The 24,419-nt window shown below is 35.8% G+C and overlaps 1 protein-coding gene across 2 annotated transcripts in view; it reads right to left on the reverse strand.

Annotated features, from left to right (window-relative positions):
* Nucleotides 1-14,212, reverse strand: part of LOC115444602 (receptor-type tyrosine-protein phosphatase kappa) — a 174,341-nt gene extending 160,129 nt beyond the window's left edge. For both annotated transcript variants that reach the window (XM_037439355.1, XM_037439356.1), the window contains exon 1: nucleotides 14,044-14,212. The gene's annotated coding sequence lies outside the window, so the exon portion shown is untranslated. The remainder of the gene's footprint in view (nucleotides 1-14,043) is intronic.
* Nucleotides 14,213-24,419: the final 10,207 nt, after the last annotated feature.

Consider the following 24,419-nt stretch of genomic DNA (forward strand, 5'->3'; position numbering starts at 1 on the left):
ATTTTATGCTAAATTTTAACACTGGATTTGAATTTTGTTGAAATAGGTTTATCGGTTCAATTTTGTTACGCAATTACTCGTTATAACCAATTCGTCAGTGTGATGGATGAAATCAATAATTCTGAATCAGATTTTGTTATTAGATGTTTAAATTATAACCTAAAGCCTTTATCCCCGAAGGGTAAGGCAGAGACGCCATTAAAGCACCGACAATTCGCCGAGATTTATTTTGAATTTCCTTGACAATGTGTGAAATGGAAATAAAACCCAAATCTCTAATTCCAGACTCTTTACCAGTACCACAGGGACTCAATATACACGGAACGTACGACTATGATATTTCTTTTCAAATGTGTGAAGCCGTTATCCCTGCGTGCCGCTAAGCGCATATAAGTCCATTCCCGCTGCCAAATGGCACTATAGTTAACCCAAGTCAAGAACATGCGACATATTTTGAAAATTACGACGCCGCTCTGTGGCCACGAAATATATTAATGTACAGAAATATTTTAGGGCTACAAACCCGTATATAACGGCCAAGTTTTCCGGAGCCCCGTAAACGGCTAACATATTACGTCAGAAAATGATGTCAGAAACAACGTAACATGACATTCTCACGCGTGGCATGCTGTCAAAAATAACATGGGGAACGAATGGGAAATTCCTTTTTTGAATTTGTTTTTTATAAAAAATGTTCACGATTCCGCTGACCTTTTTTTAAGAACAACAAACTTTTCTTGTTATTAATATAACGAAAAATTATTAACATAAAATATTTTTAAACAAATTAATTTATACACAAAGCGTTTGATAAATCAGACTAAAATAATTTATACGAACAGACGTCATACATTTTAAAACAATAAAAGCAAACGAGTGGCCATAAACAGCCGCAGCCAAAGTTCAGTTCAATTATAGAATAAATCGAGTCCAGCGTAACTCACGGCTGGACCAGAGTATTACGGGCCGTACATTTCTCACAATGATGTATTGCCCAATATACCGTAAATCTATGTATAATATAATTACATTTGTTTGTGATGTATTTGGAGATATTTATTTCTGTAGTTTTGAGACTATGGTTTATCAAGTGCTAATAAACGTTTTACTTATTTAAAAATTACTTAATAATCGTTACTATCGTATTAACATATTTATATGTATCACAATAATCAAAGTTAAAGGACATCGACTTACGACCTTTTTGGGACATTCTAATGGGGCTGGTATTGTATATGATGGATGGCAATTTTTGTATTTTCAGTGCTCGAAATAAATTCGATTTACAAATATATGAATTTAGGAAACAAACAAACCGGCATAATTGCATCAACTGAAGTAAGTAATCTGAACTCTACTAAACTTACCACCAAATGCAGGTTTCACTTTGCTGAAACCGGATTAAATGCACGAAAACCAGATCAAATCAAATGTGAGATTGAGTAAGCAATAATTTGCCGTAGACCCTCACTATTTCCAACAAGTGCGACCTTACTAATGAGACATATTCATTTCAAAGTTCCTACAAACACAAACAGTCTCCGCAAACCATATTCATCTAAACATTCAGCCTAAATGAGTTCCAAATAATTTTCCACCAAATCTATTTGAAAGCCGGCATCCAACAGACATCAGCGTAAATGTAAAACAATTTATCGTTGTATCTTGCGTACTTAATACGCTATTACGGCGCATGTAAGCCTGAAACAAATCGTGCATTAGTCGGAATATAATGAAGGTTTGATTCCAAGTATTATATCGGTGGGTTTTGGACGGGACATTGCCATTCAAAAAATAAACAATTAGGTCTTTATTTTACCATAAAATAAACGTTAAAGACTCTGACCTTAAGATGTTTGATGCTTTCAAGCATCGGTGGGGAGATTATCATTTCGAAAATAAGCATTTAGTACTTATTGTACTATAATATAAATGTAAAAGATTCTGACTAAGATGTTTGATGATCTTTAGCTTATAGTGTTTTAGCTAATGTTTATGCCTTTGGCCTACGTGACATTAGAAAATGTTCCAGCGGAAGATCAGCGCTAGTTTTTAGTAGCACATGCAGAGTTGGAGTCGCTTTTGTAACGACCGAATTGATTTACTCAAGTGGTTATTGTAAAGGTTTTATAATCTTGCTTGTTACAAATAAATATTTTCTTTTTTTATGATAGAAGCTAGTGCAAATACATTAGTCGGAATATAATGAAGGTTTGATTCCAAGTATTATATCGGTGGGTTTTGGACGGGACATTGCCATTAAAAAAATAAACAATTAGGTCTTTATTTTACCATCAAATACTTGTTAATAGGTTTGAATGAAAAAACACATACAGACAGACTGAGACCTAATCTAACATAATATCGGCAGCTTTTCACCTCGGAAAAGTACAGTCGGATTTTAATTTTGAAAAAGATACGGGCCGTAGTCTTAACGTGTCCATATTATGAGACTAGCTTACCCCTAGCTATAACAAAAAAATGAGATCTATCTACCTCTTTTAAATACATATTTTTGATACACGTATCGTTACAACATTATTTGACGAAAAAGTTCTGATTATTTACATTTCTTTTCTGGGAATACTAATATATATTCTGTCGAAAACAATTCCGTATAATGAGGATAGACAGCCCTGAAATACAATATCAAATAACTAAGAATAAAGTTATAATCATTTTCCTTTTCTTTAATACTCTTATGTACGATGTGGTGAACTAAGGCCTAAACCTTGTCAATAGTACCTAAAGAAGATCCATTTTCAGCAATGGGATAGTTGAATAATGCGGTACTTGGGTGGTAGTATCAAAATAAGCTATTGTTCTGTGTTATACACTTATTTTCCTTTAAGGGATAGACAGAGGCGCACCTGGTGCATCCACTTTCCGCCGTATGTATTCTATCCCATGATATGATAAGGGGCGAGCCTATCGCCATATCGGGAACAAATTCCAGACTCCAGCTTGATACTTAGTAGAAAAACCCAACATCAATTTACCCTACCCGGGAATCGAAACCGAGCACTCAGCACTGCAGTCTTACCGTAATACTGATACAGTCAGTGTTATGTAATTGTACGTTAATTATTTACTTTTGCGGTTTAATTCAATTCGATATAACTTTTGACAATTGTTTTTGATATGTGGAGACTGTCACCTCTGGTATATTATACTATAATATCAGGCCTGTATTATATACTATCGTACTACTGGGCACGGGCGTCCTTTACTACTGAGAGGGATTAAGCCTTAGTCCACCACGTTGGCCTAGTGAGGATTGGTAGACTTCACACTCCTCTTAGGTATGCAGGTTACCTCACGATGTTTTACTTCGCCGTTAAAGCAAGCGATAATTCACAAAGAATACTCACATAATTTTAGAAAAACAAGATCTGTGTGCTCTTGGAATTCGAACCTGCGAACATACGTCTCAACAGTCCGTTCCACACCCAACTAGGCTATCGCCGCTCTTCCTATATATTTATTAATACATTTTTATTAAAAACAACAATCTTATTACAATTTCCAGCAATCGTGTTTTGAACAGCACTAACTTTGTCGCAGTTTGTTAACTGACTAAAAATAGTTGAAGTTCCGTTGTTTTACAACGGGTTAGGACAGTCATTAAGAAAGTTGGAATTGATGACTTTCCACTTTGTTGTTCGACGTCAATTTATCATGAGATGTCAATTAAATGGGTGTTAATTTGTTTCATGTACTGCAAATTATAAGCTCGTGGTCGTCTCGAGTTTAATATACCGGTTTGCAAAACATCTGTCTTTTGTAAATGGCTAAAACTTCGCTTCCTAACTAGAACTAACATAGACAGCCGGCAAAACTGTTAAAGGTTACCTCTGGAAAAGGTTAATGATTTTTAAATTAGCAATACTACATACAAATGTAGATAAGATTTTTATATCTACCTAGGTAGAGACCACCGTGCACAAGGTGTAAAACCCGCCATAGAGGCCCATGGAAGTATGTCGCGTTCCGGGATCAGCCTGTGTATATCCGAATTCAAACAGGATAATATACCTAACTGCTGGCTACCCCCCTCCCTCGGGACAAATCCTTGCGCGCTGGGTCTTCACACCGAATGCATGCACATGCATGAGGGGACATTTGACGCGACACAGTTCAGTGTACATAGTGTGTTCAAAAAGTATCGCGAATTTTGTGTATTTTCAAAAATTATTTATTTATTCGTGAATATCTATTTTGTCCCCTTCAAAGTAATCCCCCTGGGATATTATATACTTATGCCAACGTTTTTTCCAATCTTCGAAGCACTTCAAAAAAACATTTTTTGTATCTTGTTCAGCTCCTCCTTCGATGCCGTCTTTATCTCGTCAATCGTGGCGTAGCGTCGTCCTTTCATGGGCCTCTTCAGTTTCGGGAACAAGAAAAAGTCACGGGGGCCAGATCTGGGGAATACGGTGGCTGCGGTATCATTAGTATGTTGTTTTAGTATGTTGTTGTTGACCCGACAGATGTTTTCCCGTCTTAACTATGAATTTGCAGCGCGCATTCTGTCAATCACTGACAGTTATTTCAAACAATTGACAGTTATATAAAATTAATATTTTCGTTATGTTTTCTTAAATTTTCTAATTTTCCGCGTAATTTTTTGATTTTTTTCTTTCATAAGAACCTTCTCCTGACAATAACAAACACAACAAAAAAAATTGTGAAATCGGTCCAGCCGTTCACGCGTGATGGCGTGACCAAGGGAAATAGGAATTCATTATTATATACATAGATGTCGCGGTCCCACTATTCCGCCGACCACAAACGTGCTTAGCACCACAGTCATTTAAACCATTTAAACCATTTATTTCTCTACACACACATAAATACAACAAAAAAGTATAAAAGAAAAAAAAAACAAACACACACACACAGTTAACAATACCAGGCACAAAAACTGATTGCTTGCACTATGTGTGGTAGAAGGGATACCAGCTCAGTATACGCTGCAAAACAGCACTGATTTTCAGCTGAACCCCACTGTTATTATAGCACAACAAATCTTTTGAGTGTACGGTCAGCTACAGCATACAATGAGATTATACATATATTGGGAATAGTGCAACATTAATAATTATGGGTACAACAGATAATCACATACAGAACACGTATTTACATGACATTGAAACAGTTTTTTCGATTAATAAAGAATCATATAACCCGTTGAGTCACTACATTGGGCAAGGTAGTTTTGAATCTTTAAAAATTCCCTCCGAAGATGTTCTTTCAGAGTATGCAGAGACATCCTTTTGCGAAGAGGTGGAGGAAGGTCGTTCCAGATCTTAGAAGCCGCATACTTGAAACTACCTTTATAGCCTGCTGTCTTGTGTCGTGGAATCACCATATCGTTTGCTTCTCTACTCCGTGTATTCCTCTCGTGGATATCTTGCAACCATCCTAGCTTGTTAAACAAGTATTTGGGATCTCTGCTTTGTACAATTTTATGAACAAAACAAGTTAAATGTAATTTACAGTCCCTTGCGTTAAGTTTGAGTATTTACAAAGCGACCGCAAACGGAAAATCAGACCAATTAATAATCGCAGTAATCCGGAGCTGGCGCCCTTTCAGCCAAACCGGGGCAATTAGGCTGTTCACACTACTGGAGTTTGGTGCCATATCAGTCTATCAAGAATACCGTTGTATCATCGCTTTGTCAATTAGTAAACTGCAATGTGCTGTTCCGGTTTGGACGTTGTAGCCAGTTTGGCATTTTGCGACTTAATGCCTTGTTAATTTTAAATGAGATATGTTGGATCTATGTGCATTGCTTTATGATTCATAATCGTGTGTTGCTGTGGTTTAGAACAAAAAATATTATTTTTTCACTGAACAGAATGATGGCAGCAAACTCAGAAATCGTAGAGCGTAGGTGTGTTTAGAATTAATCACAAACTTCAGAAGATTCGAAATTCAAATGAAGTTTCAAGAGCACACTAACAAAGCGTTACAGCACTATGTTTGGCGCAATCTAATTTGAAGTTAAATGAAGTTATCAACAGTTCCACCGGCCCTCATAATTATCCAAAGCGGCGCGATGCTTCCAGTTAATTAAATATTATGTACGCACCTGGCTTGTATAGTGGCTTATGTCCGTGATATCGTTTAGTATGTTGATTATTTATTGTGTGAATGAACGAGGCTATACCTTCTGGTGTATATAGGAAGTTATAGTGTTATTTGGTTATGTATTTACATATAAACCGCCTCATTAATAAATTAAAGCTTGTAGTTGGCACACTTAATGTAATCACCACAATTTATGAATTACACTGCCAGGGATTTCTGTGAACGATAAAGGGGCGATTTGACGGGCAATCACTGATCGTGATGAAGACCCAAAACTGCTAAAAAATCTGACTACAGCTTTGCTTTACCACGTTGTTTTAGTAATATTACATTCTAAATTTAAAAAATCAAAAATAGAAACCAATTTTATCAACACCACAAAACATTCCACAAAAAATAGATTAAATTGTGGCCAGTGCTATTTTCTTTTAAAAATAGAACAGAAAATATTTATTAAACGGATAATTAAAAAGCATCAAGAGCCAGCCAGGAGGCAGGCTCGGTCCGACGTTACAGTGATGCCGTGGTCGGAAACGTTCGCCGTCGAGCGCGCCAATATCCGGCACGCACTACGTGCTAGGGCTGCTACTACCGGAAAATATAGTCATAATATCTATATTACGTGAACATAGAAAATTATGTCGCCTTTTAGTGTCATAATAGAAGGGGTGCGACTTATTAATTAGAAACGAACTATGTTAAAGATATTATTTGGAAAACGTTTTCGATAAATCAAATAATAATACAAAATACTCATGCCATGAAATCTTCATGCCAAACTATAAAAAAAAATAAGTGATAATAAACATAAAGATAATCACTGCTGGATAAGCGACAATTCTCAGAAAAAGAAATAATAGTCAAATTATAATTAACCACTATTATTACCGGAATTTGTAAACCTTTTAGAGCTATTGATTGCGTTCGAATTAATAGCTATCTAATGGTAAGCGAGCTATTAACGGCTATAAAACGAGGAGCTGCGGGTTGGACCTCAACAGAGACTAATGGTTTTGAATCTCGCTTTGTTCCAGGTTTAGTATTGCGAGGCTGTTAGGCATCCCGCAGACTGAAGTTGCTGAAGTCAAGCAAATGGTAGTTTATAGCAGTGTGGTGTTTCTCGCCAGCAAGTTGATAGTCTGTGAGTTGCCTTATTTTACCGCAGTTCTTGATGCCCTCACTGCAAGAATTGTACCTAATTATGATTATGCATGATTATTGCGTGTCCTTATTAAATTAATTGATCAAAATTATCCCTCACAAAATAAATTAATTTTACATTCAGAAACAAAGCCTTGTCGATTTTAAATAAACAATAAAATTCCCAATCCAATTGCGTGCGTGAGTATTGAATGAAATCACGAAAATGTATGATATCGCTGTGGAAGTTTTACAATATAAATGAAATAATATCACGCATACACATGGAGTAGCCAGAGAGACAACTAGGGCATCCAAATAATTTCAGACACAAGCGTGACTATCTATGGCTTTTTGGGTACACATTCTAATCCCAAACAATTTTTGTATCCTTCTTTAAGATATAAAATACGAAAACCTTACTTCAAACTCGAATCTAGAACATCACCGGCATTACTAAGTATTGTATCACTAGCGATTTCAATGCGTAATAACTTGGTGATTAATTATAAAATAAACGAAAACTACAAAATATATTAAATAGATTTATTAATCTTTATAACTTTACTCGCCCATTTATTTACGATTTAACAAAAACTAATTAAATTTATATTAAAAATATTTTATGTTATAAATTCAGAACGTAAGCTAGTTGAGTCAGTTGTTTTGAAAAATAAAAATAGCCAATTGGATTTCCATTAATTCGAATGTAATTCTGTACTCTAACTACTAGACACAATAAGACTTAACATCTCACGTCTCATGAGAGCGCAGTGGTATATCAAACAATACTTTGTAATTCAAGGTGTTGGATGGTGTTTCTACTGTTTATGGGTAGTCGTATCGCTTACCATCAGGCGAACGGCAAGCTCGTCTCGTCATTCAAAGCAATAAAAAAAAGAAGTTTTATTGTATAATTGAATGAAATTACCCGATTTTGTATTTTTGGGAATAGTTTGATATGTATTATGCTTCCTCTTAAAAATTATTCGTTTATAAAACAAACAGTAAAAAAGACGAAAGGTAAACGTTGGCGCTGACATACTAACAAGAAACGTTGATTTAAATTGGTTTTGTTCTTTGATACGTAAAAGAAACCTTAAACAACAGTCACTTGGATTGGTTTTCTGTTTCTCGCAAATGAGTATTTGTTTTCTGGCCTTCCATTGGTTATCTTTTCTTTACTTATTTATTTAACCAAGTAAAAAAGAATAAACTCAGTAGCGTAGTTGTATTACGATACGACTGTATTGCTGAGGTCTCGGGTTCGATTCCCGGATCGGGCAAAGTAATATTAGATTTTTCTACTCAGTATCAGCAGGGTCTGGAATTTGTGCCCGATATCACGATAAGCTCGCCTCTATCATATGATGGGACAGAATATTCACAGCGAAAAATAGGTGCACCAATTGCGCCCCTGCCTACCCCTTGAGAGATAAACAATGTGTGTCCAAACAGAATAAACTTATGTAAGCGAATGAAAATTTAGAAATGAAATTCTGTTGTATTAAAATAAAGGATTTTGCCTAAACTTATGTCACACGCGCCTTATCAAAGCGAAACAGGCGTTCTTTATTATTTCATTGTTAGTAATTATCTCAGAAACCGCTGAATCGATTGTGATACCACTTTTATTAAACGACTTTTCGTGAAACCGTGGGCGAAGCTCAATTAAATATAGAAAATTACTTCAGTTCAAATTACACACAAGTTTAATAAAAATTCTAATTACGATATTTTTGGACTGATTCATCCTATTCTCGATGTGAAATCATAACATGATAAATATTTAACGATATGCTATTTTCGACTCTGTTTATTAATGTTGTCTGTACACATTACGAAAAAACGTTTACGCCCGCATGAATTATTTGAAAGACAAATAGAAGGAAGCACATGCTTTTTCATATTAATTTACACATAAATTTATAGTTAAAATTACAATCATAAGCTTTTTGGAATTATTATTTGGCAAATTATTTATGCCTATTGAGCACAAATAATAATTCCATTCTATTCCAGTAGATTATCTCAAAGTGATTTAGCCCTTAACACATCATGAGACGAGGTATAATCCCTTTTTTATAAAAATGTATGACAACGAAAAGCCACTCGTCTGTTGCTAAATCAACATAACTGACCTTTAAAAATAGCTATACCACTCGGACTTAGGATTACAAAGCACTTAATATTGCACTGTGATTGTCACCCTAAGACAGTACATATAAGACTCATAATACCCAAAAATTACACTGCCTTCTATGGATTGTCCGGGCTGTAAATAATTTCTTAACAAAAATGGACTTTATCTTATGCCCATTAAAGTCGTCCTCAAAGGGTTGCTTGCAGTTCCTTGACAGTTGACAGTCAAGTAATGGATATATCCTTCAAACCAAAACACAATAGATAGCACAACATTGCTTGTAGAAAAGACATCGCCTATCCAGCTTTCGTCTACGAAAGGCTACCTAGTAAACATGGGAAAAAATAACCCCAATACTTTACCGTCTCAAACATATGGCGCAAAGTCAATTGGCAGCCCTAGCCCATCAATTACCCCCCGAATTTATGTAAGCATGTTTGCAGGACCCTCCCTTCGGCCAGCCTTCGCCCTTTTTACGCCCGATCAGACGATAAGAGATCGGTGTTTCGATAACCTAATTTATGTTGAAATCTCGCCCATGTTCCGCCCTTTGTAAATGATAACTCTTTTGTGAACAAATTTCAGTTTGTAAATCATCGTGATAAAAATGAAAGAGGGTGAAGGAAAAAGATTCGATTAAGTTACAAGTTTTTTTTCTACTTGGTACTTGCTGAGACGAGTTAGTTGAAGGGTTGATGTAGCTCGTCCTTTAAGCTGTAGTAACACCACCTTGACCATCACTTAAAATGCAATCACCAATCCGAACAACTCGCTTAGTCATGAAACCGCTCGGAAAGATCTAGTTGCAAACAAATCGTTTTGGAAAATAACTGAAAGTGTGATAGTAAGCGACTCGTCTGCTTATATATAGTAGCAACATCAGCGTTAATGAGCTTTAAATTAAATCATGACGATATTATTTTGCTAGGTTTCTGTTCTGCCAGTCTGACATCAAAGCCTTCCAAAGGAATCGAATTCAGGTAAAACCATTTTAGAAAGACATAGTGTTCCCGTATACAGTACCATTTACTCAAATGTATATGAATAAAAATTTAAGAACAAGTTAAAAGTATTAATATTTTTTTTATTGTAAGACCATTTCATTATTCGAAATAGACCTCGGTGGAGCTCCATAAATTCAAAACCCAGGTCGCCACTATTATGTCGGCTCGCCTAATTTCTACTCAAGTCTACACCAGTTGTATAGAGATACGACTAACGACACTAGAAGCTAGAATATACGGACAACAAAACCCATCAATCGCAAACAGCTGACAGCAAACACAATCCGTAAACAAATGTTTGCCAAAAGCGAGAACCAAACTCAGTTATTTCTGTTTACTACCTTGTTGATTAGGTCGTAAGATTGCTTTTAAAGTTAAGCCGAAAGTACATATTTTTGTTAGGTAAGGCTAGTTTTTGTGGAGACGACCTTAATGTAAGGTTTAATAGGGTCCATTTAGCTGTCATAACATTTCAGTACCCTATTTGTGTTAAAATGTATGTCCATTATATCGCAATCCATACTAATATAATATTATATAATACCAAAGTAACTTTTTTTTTTTATTTAATGACGAGACGATATTGCCTTTCGCCTGATGGTAAGCGATACGACCGACCATAAATAGTAGAAACACCATCCAACACCTTGAATCACAATCCAAGGTGAATTACAAAGTATTGTTTGGTATTCCACTGCGCTCGCCATCCTGAGAATTGAGATGTTAAGTCTTATTATGTCCAGTAGTTACACTGGCTACAATGTTCTTCAATCGGAACACAACAGTGACTACATACTGCTGCTTAGCGGCGGAAATAGAAATTGCGGTGGTAACTTACCCAGGCGGACTCTCACATATTATGAGAAACCTACCACCACTCTGATGCTTTCACTGCTAAATCATTAGACTGATTTTGATTATGTTTATGGAGTACGTTTACACTAAAGAAAGAACAAATGCTTTCTTATATTTGTTACTATTCCACATGGGAGTAGCCGCCCAGGCTAGGTTAGTTTAGTTTTTAGTTTCCTATATTCTTTTTGTTAGAGAAGGCAATCAAACAAATGTGCCTGATCTCAGTATTAAGTATATTGTCAAGTAAAACATTACTTTATTTTCCCCTATCCTGATACAGTTAGATTTCATTTATATTCTTTGCCTCAAGGACGATAAAATATTAAAAGTTAAACTAATAAACTTTAAATGGCCAGCAATAAGCTCTATTTTCTAAATGAAACAGTTCGGGCTAATCCCTCAGTGGCCTTCTTGCATTCCGAGATAAACCGATCATGTTGGAAAACGCATTATTTATCACAATTAATAAATGCCGAGGCTTAAGCCAGCTACTACCATGCACAGGTTAATTAGTCTACAAATGTAGTAATTACGACTTAATTGATAATTTTAGGATAATTGATAAATAGTAATTTTGTTTATTATAAAGCAGCAGTTTTACGGCAAAACAAGTTAAGTATACCTAATTATCTGTAGAAGTCGAATGAAGAGTACATAGGTACATAGGTAGACAACGGCTAGAGCAGAGAGTTCCTCGAGAGGAGACCACGTACCAGCAAACACAGCGTTGGACATCCACCTATAAGATGGACAGAGAAATTGGGAAAGATCGCAAGAACTCGCTGAATCCAGGCTACTTCTGACAGTTTTAGAAATCGTTAGTAAAGTTTAGCAGTGAACTTCCTAAGCCTGAAGGAAGGTAGATTTGCGATTTTTCCTGAATAATTTCGGTGACAGTGAAATCTACAATTTAGCATTAAGCTAATATAGACAGAAACTATATTTATCGTTGAGCAGGGTCTCTCCCAATACAATTTAATATATCCCATAAAAACTTAACATGTGGCACTTAATCATGTCCATTTTTCCCATATTGCTAGCGGAGAGTAAATAAATACGTATGATACCTATCTACTGCCTCGGTGGCGTAGTTGTATTGCATGCCCGGTACAATAGCACTCTGAGGTCCTGGGTTCGAATCCCGGGTCGGGCAAAGTGATATTTGGGTTTTTCTGCTCAGTATCAGCCCGGAGTCTGGAATTTGTGCCCGATATGGCGATAGGCTCGCCCCCTATCACATCATGGGACGGAACATACTTGGCGAAAAGTGGGTGCCCTAGTTGCGCCTCTGCATACCCCTTCGGAGATAAAATGCGTGATGTTATGTATGTATGTTATGTATGATACCTATCTAATGTTAAAAAATCACATTCCGCGGCAGATTTATTTTTTATTCATACCTCTAAGCACATGCTTATTTGCTTTAAAAGAGATAAATCTTATTATTTACGTGTGGAGGTATCACTGAAACTACAAAACCGCTTAAGAAAATTCTTTCGTTTATCTGAGTATTATAAGGCTTATTATCCTGAAAATGGAATTATACACGGACAGATCTGTGAACTAAAGCTAGTTATTTGCTAGTAAGCCGCTGTAATATTATTTTAAATATGTAGTATGACCCTATAGATTGAATGTGGTATAATTGACTTACAGAAATCCGACGTAAATTCGCAATTTAATCAATCAAACTATCAGTAGATAATATTCTTGTTTTGTTACTATAAAGTACAATTCATTACACAAATAAATAACTACTTAGTGAAACTAGGATTTCCGTTGTCCTAAATCCTCTCAAACGGGAAATAGTGAACATTGTTTTCCGGAAACTAAAAGCTTCTATCATTCCCAACGCAGCCCAACTTCACATATTACAGTAACAGCCTTAGGCAAGTTTTGTGGGTCTAACCTACAAACAAATAGGGAGAATTTAACAATCAGAATCTTAAATAGTCAACTACTACTAGATATATTGGAAAACTAAGCTGGCGGTAGGATATATTTTATATCCGCCCGAATAGCGACTGTCGTACACTAGGTGCTAAAACGCGTTAGTTGCACAAAAGTATATCTCGTTCCAGGATCAGCCTGTGTTATCCGGTTCCAACAGACCGGCATAATTGTGTCGACTGCCGAGGGGTAATCATCTCTCGTCGGTCGACGTTTATTTGAGCCCACTCCACTTACCATCACGAGCTGAGGAGTCACTGCTGTGATCGTAAAAAAATACTTTCCTATCTGTCTTACTAAATTATATATTCAAATACGGACTGCCTTTAACTGTATAATTTTCTAAGCTTCCCTGTAATAAAAACATCAGTTTCCAGCTAGATAGTTTTACGCTCCAGTAAGAGTCATTAAGATATGTGCATGCTTATTCATAGGCAGCTTTGTAATCATCGAATATGAAAGAAAATGTACGGACGACGTATTTTACAGTCAAATGACGGAAGAGTTGATAACCTCGATAGTTCCGTCAGAAAACCAGCCGCAACAGTACATCGGCATTCTTCACAACAAGGTGTCACAACCTTGACATGATTCCGCCTATTTCTCGTACATCACCGGAATATTAACAGCCGCGCAATCCAAACAAGCAGATCACGATGTTAATGAAACAACGCTATTTTTGCATTCACAAGAAATTTCATCAGGGGAGTGTGCGATGAAAAAAAAACCGTATGTCATTACAGCTGCGAGAGTCACAATGACCAAAATACTGACGACTCAAGGTTGGACGATCGCATTTTATAAAATGGCCGTAACATCTCGACGGGTGATTAAGATACGTCGCGTGTTGTACTTACGGTTGAAGCACGGCGGCACCGGGGCGGCACTCGGCGGGCACTCGACACTCACTCACTACGTGGTTAAAACACTTCACTATCGGCTGGTGAAATGTGCAGGAGCACAGTAAGTGGCGTGTAAAATTAGCACGGCTGGGCGCGTGCAGCGAGACGTCGTCGCTGGGCGAGCGGCGGGCGGCGACTGGGGCGACTGGCCGGCGCCCGCCGAGCCGCCGCCGCCCGCCCCGCGCTTATCACACCAATAAAATTTATTTAATGGATAACCGGCCCGCCGATGGGATACCCATTGAAATTCTGCCGTTTACGATGAGATTATTAATGACTTAAGTGTTATTTGGAATAATTTTTCCACCCCGTTAAAGCTTTATGTTTATGGGCTACTGTTGGTCGACACATGTTTGAGTTATGGGTGGAATTTTCCTCGATAAATACGTGTTACATTTTATAGTGTGAATGTAAAGCTTTGGATGTCGGTGAAGGCGGATTCATGCGTTATCAGCGGCGTGAAATATATCATGTAGATACATTTTTCGAACATGATTACACTTTTATCTTCTGAGCTTTGATGCTATTAGTAAAATGTTAGTTACCAGAGGCGAAAGATCCATATAACTCGATTCCTTTCGGCTTCCCTTTCGTAATTTATATAAAATCTAATTACCTTGAACAATCGCAGAACGCACTATGCATATTAGTACCCATATGTTGTGTCGGAAATTTTCTGAATGTCACCCTTCGCCACTTTAGTTATCCTTCATAGAACATTCTAGGTAGTATGCACGTTTATATGCGATGAATCTACTGAGCTTAGAGCTAACAGGTGCAGATAGATCTCAGACATAACACTAATCACTACATAACTCAAAATACATTAGACATAACCACACACAATCAAATAATCGGTTCTATATTAGAAAACTTAAATACATAAGACGCTTGGTCGTTTATCTTCGTGGAATGAATTAATCATCCCTTATTATTGGGTGCGGCCGCGGGCGGCGCATTAAGATTCCTCGCCATTTTCGATCATTACGTGACAATGAGCTCATACACCTACGTGTTTGTCCCACTTATTTCAAGAGAACAAACAAGGAGTGCCTTTCTTACTATAAAAATACTTAATGGATATCTTATATAAGGAAATATGACTTCTCAAATATTATGGATGTTTATTGGCTATCAGTTGGATAGAAAAAAATGATCCAGCCCACGAAATTACAGTTATGAAATAGTAAATATTGAAGTTTAAATAGTATTTTTGCTCATTGGTATTCTATTTTATATTTTGTTAATAAAAAGTTAAAATTATCATATTTTGACTAAGATGATTTTATTAATGGAAAATATAGACCTTATAGACTAAAACTAATTTGGCAAACTCGGTTTATTTTTGACCACACTGTGGGTTGCATCCTTTTTGCGTATCTACGTCCATAAACCTCTAGTTGCAATTTAAAAAAAAAAAGATAAAAAGTTTTATTAATAATGCAATAATAAAACAGTGCGGTTGATGACTAAGTATATCCTGCTGATTAATCCATTCTACATTTATTAAATTCCACAACTTTTCCATAAGCTTTCGGAGCTATTATGAGTATAAAAAATTTAACAACCGTTAAGACTAACTAAGTAAGAAAGCTTATTACCTTGTTAGATTATATCGGCGACAGAAATGGCTCGATTTTAATAGTCAGATTTAAAAATTGATCTTTATATTGTATTTATAGGCTAAGTAGATTTTCCTTACGAGGTCAGAAAATCTAACACACCTCTGTAAGATTTATGGAATAGGAATTCTATCTATGAAAGCAATCAATAAGTCTACACATGTTACATATCTATAATATAAACTAGATTTTGCTTGTGAAAGAGTTTTTCAGGTCTCACCATACATTTTTCCCTAATAACAAATAGCCTAATTCTTTCCTGGAGTCGCAAACTATCTTCATACCAAAATTTGATCTAATACCGTCCGATCGTTTTTGAATTTGTCGTGTTCAAGCAGACAGACGCGGCGAAGCACTTTGTTTTATAATATCTAATGATATGCCCTCATATCCCCCTATGTAGGAGCATCCTTTAAGAACGGGTCGACCGATTTGGCTCTTTCGTTTTTGGTGTGTTCGTAATTGTTAGGACAAGATTTGTGTGAACGAATATTTTTTTTAAATTAATGGAGAACGAGAGGAATGATATTAAAAAAAAATTACTATGCTTTTCGTACACGCAATTTTTTCCTAAAGCACTTACCGATTTCAATATAATTTTGTAATGTTTTGGTTGGGGTCAGCTTGAAATATTAAGTTTTAGAATCCATAGGTACCGCTATGCATAAAAAGAATGGATAATACAATATATGGATGCTAAAACTTCTACGGTTAAATTTAAATTTGAGCTGAAAATCACAATCTTACTCTGGTCAAGGGAGCGACGGACTGTAACAAATTAGTGAATGCCAGCATAACGGTCTGCGGAATTCAAATTATTAAGTATCATCAGCGAATAGAAATGGCTACGAAGCAGCGATCTGCTACCCTCCCTTCCCTCTCTATGTCAGAAAAAAAAACACATTTATTACAAACTTACATTTTGTCAATCATAAGACAAAAATATTATGAGCAATGGCTCCGACTTGTGTTTGGCTAAACGCAAAAGACGTGAAACAAGAAGCTTACAGTCTGTCCTTCTCATATTTTATGGAAACAGTAATTTGCGTATTTTACCTGTTACTAAGTGTGCTTGTTGTGTTTGAGTATTTGAAGTTTGGGTAGTTGTCACCAGTTTTTTCTGTCGGCCATTGTACACATATTATTTTGTAACAATTTACATTGTGTTATAGTTGTTATAATTTATGCGCAGGTCCTATTCGATGCTCTAATTATCAAATATGTTGTTTGATCACCGCCACATTGATCGTCTATAAATATCTTCCAATGGTTATTCATGAGTAACATTCACTGTCAATAACGTTGATAGGTACTGGTGGCAAGTCTCTCATATGTGAGAGTCCGCCTGGGTAGGTAACACCGCAATGTCAATTTCTGCCGCCAAGCAGCAGTGTATAGTCACTATTGTATTGCGGTTTGAAGAAAATTGTAGCTGGTATAACTACTGGACATAAAGACTTAACATCCCATGTCTCAGGATACCAAACAATACTGTGTAATTCATATTTTTGGATGGCGTTTATAGGTACTGTTTAGGGGCGGTCTTACAGCTTACCATCAGACGAACGGCAAGCTCGTCGCGTCATTCAAAGCAATAAAAAAACGCTCAGAAGGATTTTGTAGCAATATTCAAAACTAACTATAATTTCTTTATTTTAACATACCTACTTCACGTTTTTCTTTTTCAAGAGTTCATATCTCAAATGGCTGTCTGTATCACAGACTACCGACGGCGACAACGACCACAGCTGTTGAAACAACTAGTCATACCAGTGATAAAATATTTACTAAGCATGTGGTACTAATAACACATACATCACGCATTTATCCTCGAAGGGGTATACCGTGGCGCAACCGGGGCACCCACTTTTCGTCGTGTTCCGTCCCATGATGCGATAGGGGGCGAGCCAATCGCCAAATCACGCACAAATTCCAGACGTCGGACTAATACTGAGCAGTAAAACCCAAGTAGCCCGACCTGGGATTTGAACCCAGGACCTTTGAGCGCTGCCGTGCATGCCGTTCAACTATGCCACCGAAGCAAATACTAATAACGATGAACGTAACACGATTATCATACAGGATCCAATTTTCACTGACTGCCTCGGTGGCGTAGTTGTATTGCATGTCCGGTACAATAGCGCTCTGAGGTCCTGGGTTCGAATCCCGGGTCGGGCAAAGTGATATTTGGTTTTTTCTGCTCAGTATTAGCCCGGAGTCTGGAATTTGTGCCCGATATGGCGATAGGCTCGCCCCCTATCACATCATGGGACGGAACATACTTGGCGAAAAGTGGGTGCCCTAGTTGCGCCTCTGCATACCCCTTCGGGGATAAATGCGTGATGTTTATGTATGTTATGTATCCAATTGTCAACACAGGTTATGATTCCATTTAAACTCCCTTCATTATGTCACGTAAAAAGAACGTCGTCATTTACTGAAGACCACTTATCTGATTCCATTTGCGGATTAAAACTGATGCATGTTTTTATCATTTATTTCGATCTGCATTTAATTTCCTCTGGACTGGTGTAAAGCATTTCATGATGCTTCCATAGTTTTATTTTAATCCATATATTGGAGCGCTTGATAGTAAATGCCTGATACGTCACACCTACAGTTATTGCGATTGCGTAAAAACTATAGATTTATAAAAAACATTCCATTCTTTTCAAACTAGAGTGTCCTTAAATTATATTCATTAATAGTACTTAATTTTTTTACTAGCTGAATGCCTGCTTAAATTGATTTAACCTAGATCAGTTACCGGTCAGTCTGTGTATATCCGGTTTCAGATAGGCCGGCATTATTGTGTCAACTGGGGACGGATAAACATCTTTCGTCAATCAATATTCTATTTAAACTCCCCTCTATTTACATAGTGCAGAAGGATCACTTTGCCGTGGCCACATAAAAAATCTTAGGAGATGATATTCAATTGTTTGAAATTCTTTCTTTCGATCATCCGTCACGTAGGTATTCGTCAAAGGTGTAAATGGTTCTAGAACCAGACGTGCTTCTATTAATCATCCAGGGTTGAAATTTTATCACTTAATTATAGAAGATACGTAGACCAGCAAAGATATTTCAGTTACTACTTATTTTTATAATAATTTTATCATAAACAATAGTAAAAATTTTGGATACAATTCGATACCTCTGACCTCTGCTTCGAGTCTTTACAGTCTTTTTCACGGCTAGACTATATCCGTTTTTCCAATATTTTATTATCATAGCCATTTTCTTTTTTCAGGGGTAGACGGTGATGGTATTGTTTGAGTACTAGCATATTGCCATATATTGGGCACTATTTCTTACTCGGGGCTAATGTTGAAAAATAAAATAATATCACTTTACCGGGAATCGAACCCGAAACCTTACGGCAGTCTTATTGCAAAACAAATACAGCACCAAGAATTTAAATAAAAGTTGTAACTTATCAATCAACTCCCAGTTATCTCCATAATCCAGAACTACTGAACTAATTTAAACTTAATTAGCAAACAAATTATTTCGAAACAAAGTTTAAATGATAATAGTTTAAGCGCTATTTTGGCGTAACAGTCAATTTCTAGTTGAGCTAAACTTATCTCGTATTGAATAAACGCATTTAAATATATTTAAAGTTTTATAATTACCATTTAGCACATTGTAGTTTGAATTCATTGCCAAAGTTCTCTTGAGTGGATTTAAATTGGTTTTCTTTTTAATGCAATAAGCATTTAATACTCTGATGTGACGGTTCGATCACAATGAGTTTAAGGAATTAATTATCGAATTAATCGACAAAAAGCGTTTTAGAAAAACCTTCAAAGTATTACCCAATTCTTTGTCTCCGGTCCACAGCTCGTTGACTGCGATACCAAAAACGTGCCTTATTTTAATTCTTACCCCAAACCACAACACCTTTACGTAGAAATTAACAGACAACTGTGATAAAAGATAAAAGTATTTCAAATTGAAGATAAACATCTTCCTTCCCACAGAGAGGTAAAAAGACTTTGATGGCTTCATGGCTGGTTACATACCTTTTCACTCTGAGTAAATGTAAATTCTGCTAGCAACAAGAACGATTTTTCCTCTAAACCTAATACTTCTTCCGATATTAAAAACATTATCGACTATCGGTTCTTTGATATAATGAAGATTATAGCAATCAAGATAGTATTTTGAAGGCATTGCACCCTTGCGAGCATAAGAAGCTTATTTTCATTTGGCGTCGTATGATAATATCAGCTTGTAAAGAAAGTAATTCTTAATTGATATTATAACAATTACCATATTTCAACTCATTAAGAAGTTAACACTATTTTTAAAACTAATTATATCTACAGGCGTGGCTGCTTTTAGATACCCTTACATAGTTAAAGACAGAAAAAATATGTCAACATTATCTACGAAATATAACATCATTTTATACCGTGCGACAAGCGAAAACAAACAACAAAAATTTCAAAGACAAACTCGTTGGATTTATCGCATGATTATCTACAAAAACAATAATATATTACGAAGAAAAAAAGCAATTTACAAAACCGAATGGATTTATAAAGCCGTAAACAGAATTCCCAAGACAGTTTCAGAGTTCGAATAACGAATGGCGAAATGTAAAGTGCGGTTACTCGCACGTAAAATGATATTCGTGTGGCTTCTCCATCTGTTTCATTCGTTAGTGAAATCGGAGACCGACAAACAACGCTTTTGACGACGGCTGAAGGTACATGAGGAAGAATATGGAGCTGTTCGAAGCGTTAAGGAGCTTTTTTAAATGGTAGTTGCTCTAATTGAAGTGGTTAAACTTCAGTTCTTTAAATTACTAAATAAAGGAAGTTACATTTCAAGAGTGTATAAAAGTTGTTATTTTAATATTATTTATGCAAAGGATTGAAATATTAACAAATATTTAACAAGAAAGTGAGCTTAGCCACATATCATAAATTGAAATGAAAAAATAAACTTCGCATAGTATGACTCCATTACGCAATTTTTTAAAGAAGCGAAGTCAAACCTTTATATTATTTTAACGTTTATTCCAAGTCCTCTTAGCTTCGGTTTAAATAACATAAGAGGACTCATATTTTTTTATAATATTTCCTAACTAAACCTAGAAAATTTCGGTATATTATAGGTTCCAAAGTTAAACACAATTAAACATAACTTAAACGATAAACGAAGATCAAATGAAGCGACAATAACTTGTTAGACGTAGTTAGTTTCTATTGTTAAATTTTAAACAATGAAGGGGTTAATTTACGTTTGTTTGAAAAGTGTTGGATTTTGTTTCTAAAGGTATTCCAAAGCTACTAAATGTACTTTGAATGCATATTTTTGAAAAGGCGAGTTTATAAATGCCTTTTCCCTTTTCAAGGAAAGGCAGAGGAACATCACATTCCCCTGCTGTGTTGGGTCTATGTCATCGAAAGCCAGCCTATTGACATTTGAACCTTACAATACCAGACTTAAATCAGAAACTGAGCAGGAAAACATCACTTTACCCGAAGATGGAACCCAAGAACGGAAGAACTAACAACGTCAATCATATACGCAATGAAAATTTGCCACCGAAACAATCATGACGAGTTTTCGAGCTTCAAATTACATGCAACCCTCGTAGCGAGAATTGTGTGGCCACAGATTCGAACACATGTTTATGTTATCCTCAAAATTTTTTTCAAGTCAGGCTTGCGCTATACAACTGAAGGTTGTTTATAGTACCCGATATCTATCACTCGTATATTAATATTGAGCCACATCTATGTAGGCGACTGATACAAGTTTTTCAAGTCTAAATTCAAAGCCAAATAGACTTATATAACGTTAAAAAAACGATTATGTAGACTATTACGAATGAAAGGAACTTAGTTTGTAATTATTGTTTAGCTCGTGAAAATTTTATACATGTAATCTCTTGAAACACTTAATTAATTATAAAATTCTTCGAATCCAACGCCACGTCACGCACCAGTGAGTTTTTGAGGTTAAGGGTGTATTGAATGTTAAATATCACTTTAAGCGTGAAAAAAATATTAGGATACCTACATATCTGTGACTTTTCTGAGACTTTCTTTGAGAAATAACTAATTTATCAAATTGCAAAATATATATTATGTATTTAAAATTATACTCGAAGTAAAGCTATGTTATAAAAGTATGCATTTAACTATTTAATAAGAGCAATATTTAACTCAAAGTGTAAGAACAGCGAATTCACAATAGCATTCTTGTTCTACCTCGGGATTCCTACTGAAGCACTCAGAAATTATAAACGCGAATTAAATTAACTGAGAATGGAATGAATTAGTAATGCGAATGGGAGAGGGATGATGAATTAAAAGGTCGTGCAAACGCATACGTAGACTACGTGCCCGAAGGACTTTTTAAAATGATTATGTTATATCAGACCATTGCATACATTGTTGGAGTAGTTGTTCAGCTGCGGGTTTATTTGCGAAGGTTGAATGTTTTGTTACTTTTATAAATTGTGTTAGAAAGTTGATATATTGCTACAATGATTATGATCTCTCTTCATAGGTGATAATTTTAAGAACATTCTATAAATCAATATTACTAGAATAATCCTAACTCTTTTTTATCAAGATACTCTATCAACATTTAATTATTTTTTAAATCTTTGGTCTATTAAATCTTTATCAACCGGAGACCTCAACTTATCCTAGATCGAGTAAAAGTAATGCAATATTATGTATTCCGTGCGGTCCTGACCATTCGGGAAGGTCCATGCATCCCAAAATTCTCGGACGAGGACAAAGGTCAAACGGTAAGTGGGGCCAGAGTGCTCTGACCTTGCGAACCCCGGGATATTCCAACTTATATCGCAATTTCTGTTTGTTAATAATTAACTATATCAGGGGAGCTCTAGACGGTCTAGACGATTTATCTTCTAAATATATTGCTGGTTTGGATAAAACTGTCTAGAGTGAAATAATTTGGAAAGCTAGCTGGGGCTTTTAAAATTAAAATTTTGGTTTTTATATTGAAATATAAGTTACAGATGTTTAAAAATATTAGTAAATAAAAATATAGTTTAGAAAAAATCACAGATATTAACTTAATTGAACATCAGTTACATTATTTAAATTCCATTATTTACCAAAACTATTTAATAGTTAAAACTTATCATTCTACACTACCTACCACTTTAATTTTCTATTCATGTAGTGCACAAAGCCTTTAATTTATCGCGCAATAGGCCGCTAATACCTTGCAAAACCGCAAAGGAATATTTTGGTTGCCTTTTGCCATCGCAATGTCATCCCTAACCAACAAGGGCTGGATTTTAATAGCAATGTAGCAAGAAAGAAGATTTATAAGTTGAATTGTTTGAAACTAGTTTTCACTGGTGATTCTGACGGTGTGAAAGATCTTTCCTTTTGTATGAGGGTACGGCTATGTGACCTTACTGATTGTAAACAAAGGGGAGAATACTCTCCATTCGCCAGTTTTGAAGGCTTGTTTTCAAGTATAAGAGTCCTACCGTGCTCTTATTCTGAATGACAAATAATTGTACCAAGTTTCGTTAAAATCCGTCGAGTAGTTTTTGTTTCTATAACGGTTATACAGACAGACAGACAGACAGACAGACAGACAGAAAGACAGACAGACAGACAGACAAAAATTTTACTAATTGCATTTTTGGCATCAGTATCGATCCCTAATCACCCCCTGATAGTTATTTTGGAAATATATTTCATGTACAGAATTGACCTCTCTACAGATTTATTTTAAGTATAGATAAAAAGTAGTTTATATGTTAAATCGAGACTTGGAACGTGTGGAAAATTACATCTGAATTTCTTAAATTTTGTCTGTTTACTTTTGACAAACAGCTAAAAATGTTCACTAATTTTACATTTAAAAATTAGTTAGAAATAAAATATTATATAATAGCATCTATACTAGACCAACAAATCAACTTCCTTTAATCTTCCAATATTAAAATATCGTTAGCGGTTGGGGTACCAATAGAAATATTTAAAACATTTCTTTTTCTATAATAATAATACCAGCCCTGTATTATATACTTGCCCACTGCTGAGCACGGGTCTCCTCTCCTACTGAGAGGAATTAGCCCTTATACTTACTTAGGCCATTTATTATTATATTTTTATACATAACCCCACTGCACCTGAAGGTGAGTTGAATGGAATGTCATGGGAATATCCAATAGAATGTCGACTGAGAGATGATTACCTCTCGGCAGTTAATATGCATATGTCATATAATTATGCCGGCCTGTTGGTACCGGATACACACAGACTGGTTTCGGAACGCGACACACTTACGCGGGCCACTATGGCTAGTTATAACGTCTTATGTACGGTGGTAGCTATCCCGGCGGATATAAAATATAGTCTAGCACCATCAACATACACCGATATAAATCGTTCCAGTAATAAAACCGAAACAAGCGAACAAACGGTAAGCAAACATCGAAGAACATTTAAACTTGATTCTGTAAGTGTTACATCTAAGAGCGGGCTGCACTTGGTACCGACATCTACAAATGAAGATTGATGCGAATGCAGCTAGGAGGAGATTGCTCTGTAGTATCGGAGATACGTTTCTTCTGAATTGTGTTTTTGCAACTAAATGATAGCAAACTGCTGATGGTAGTAAGCTTGATAACTTCTTAATGATATCTTGCGTTTCCGCAAATCTTAGACATTGAAATAAAACTATTTTACGGAT

This window comes from Manduca sexta, chromosome 16 (assembly GCF_014839805.1).
Source record: "Manduca sexta isolate Smith_Timp_Sample1 chromosome 16, JHU_Msex_v1.0, whole genome shotgun sequence".
Classification (NCBI taxonomy): domain Eukaryota; kingdom Metazoa; phylum Arthropoda; class Insecta; order Lepidoptera; family Sphingidae; genus Manduca; species Manduca sexta.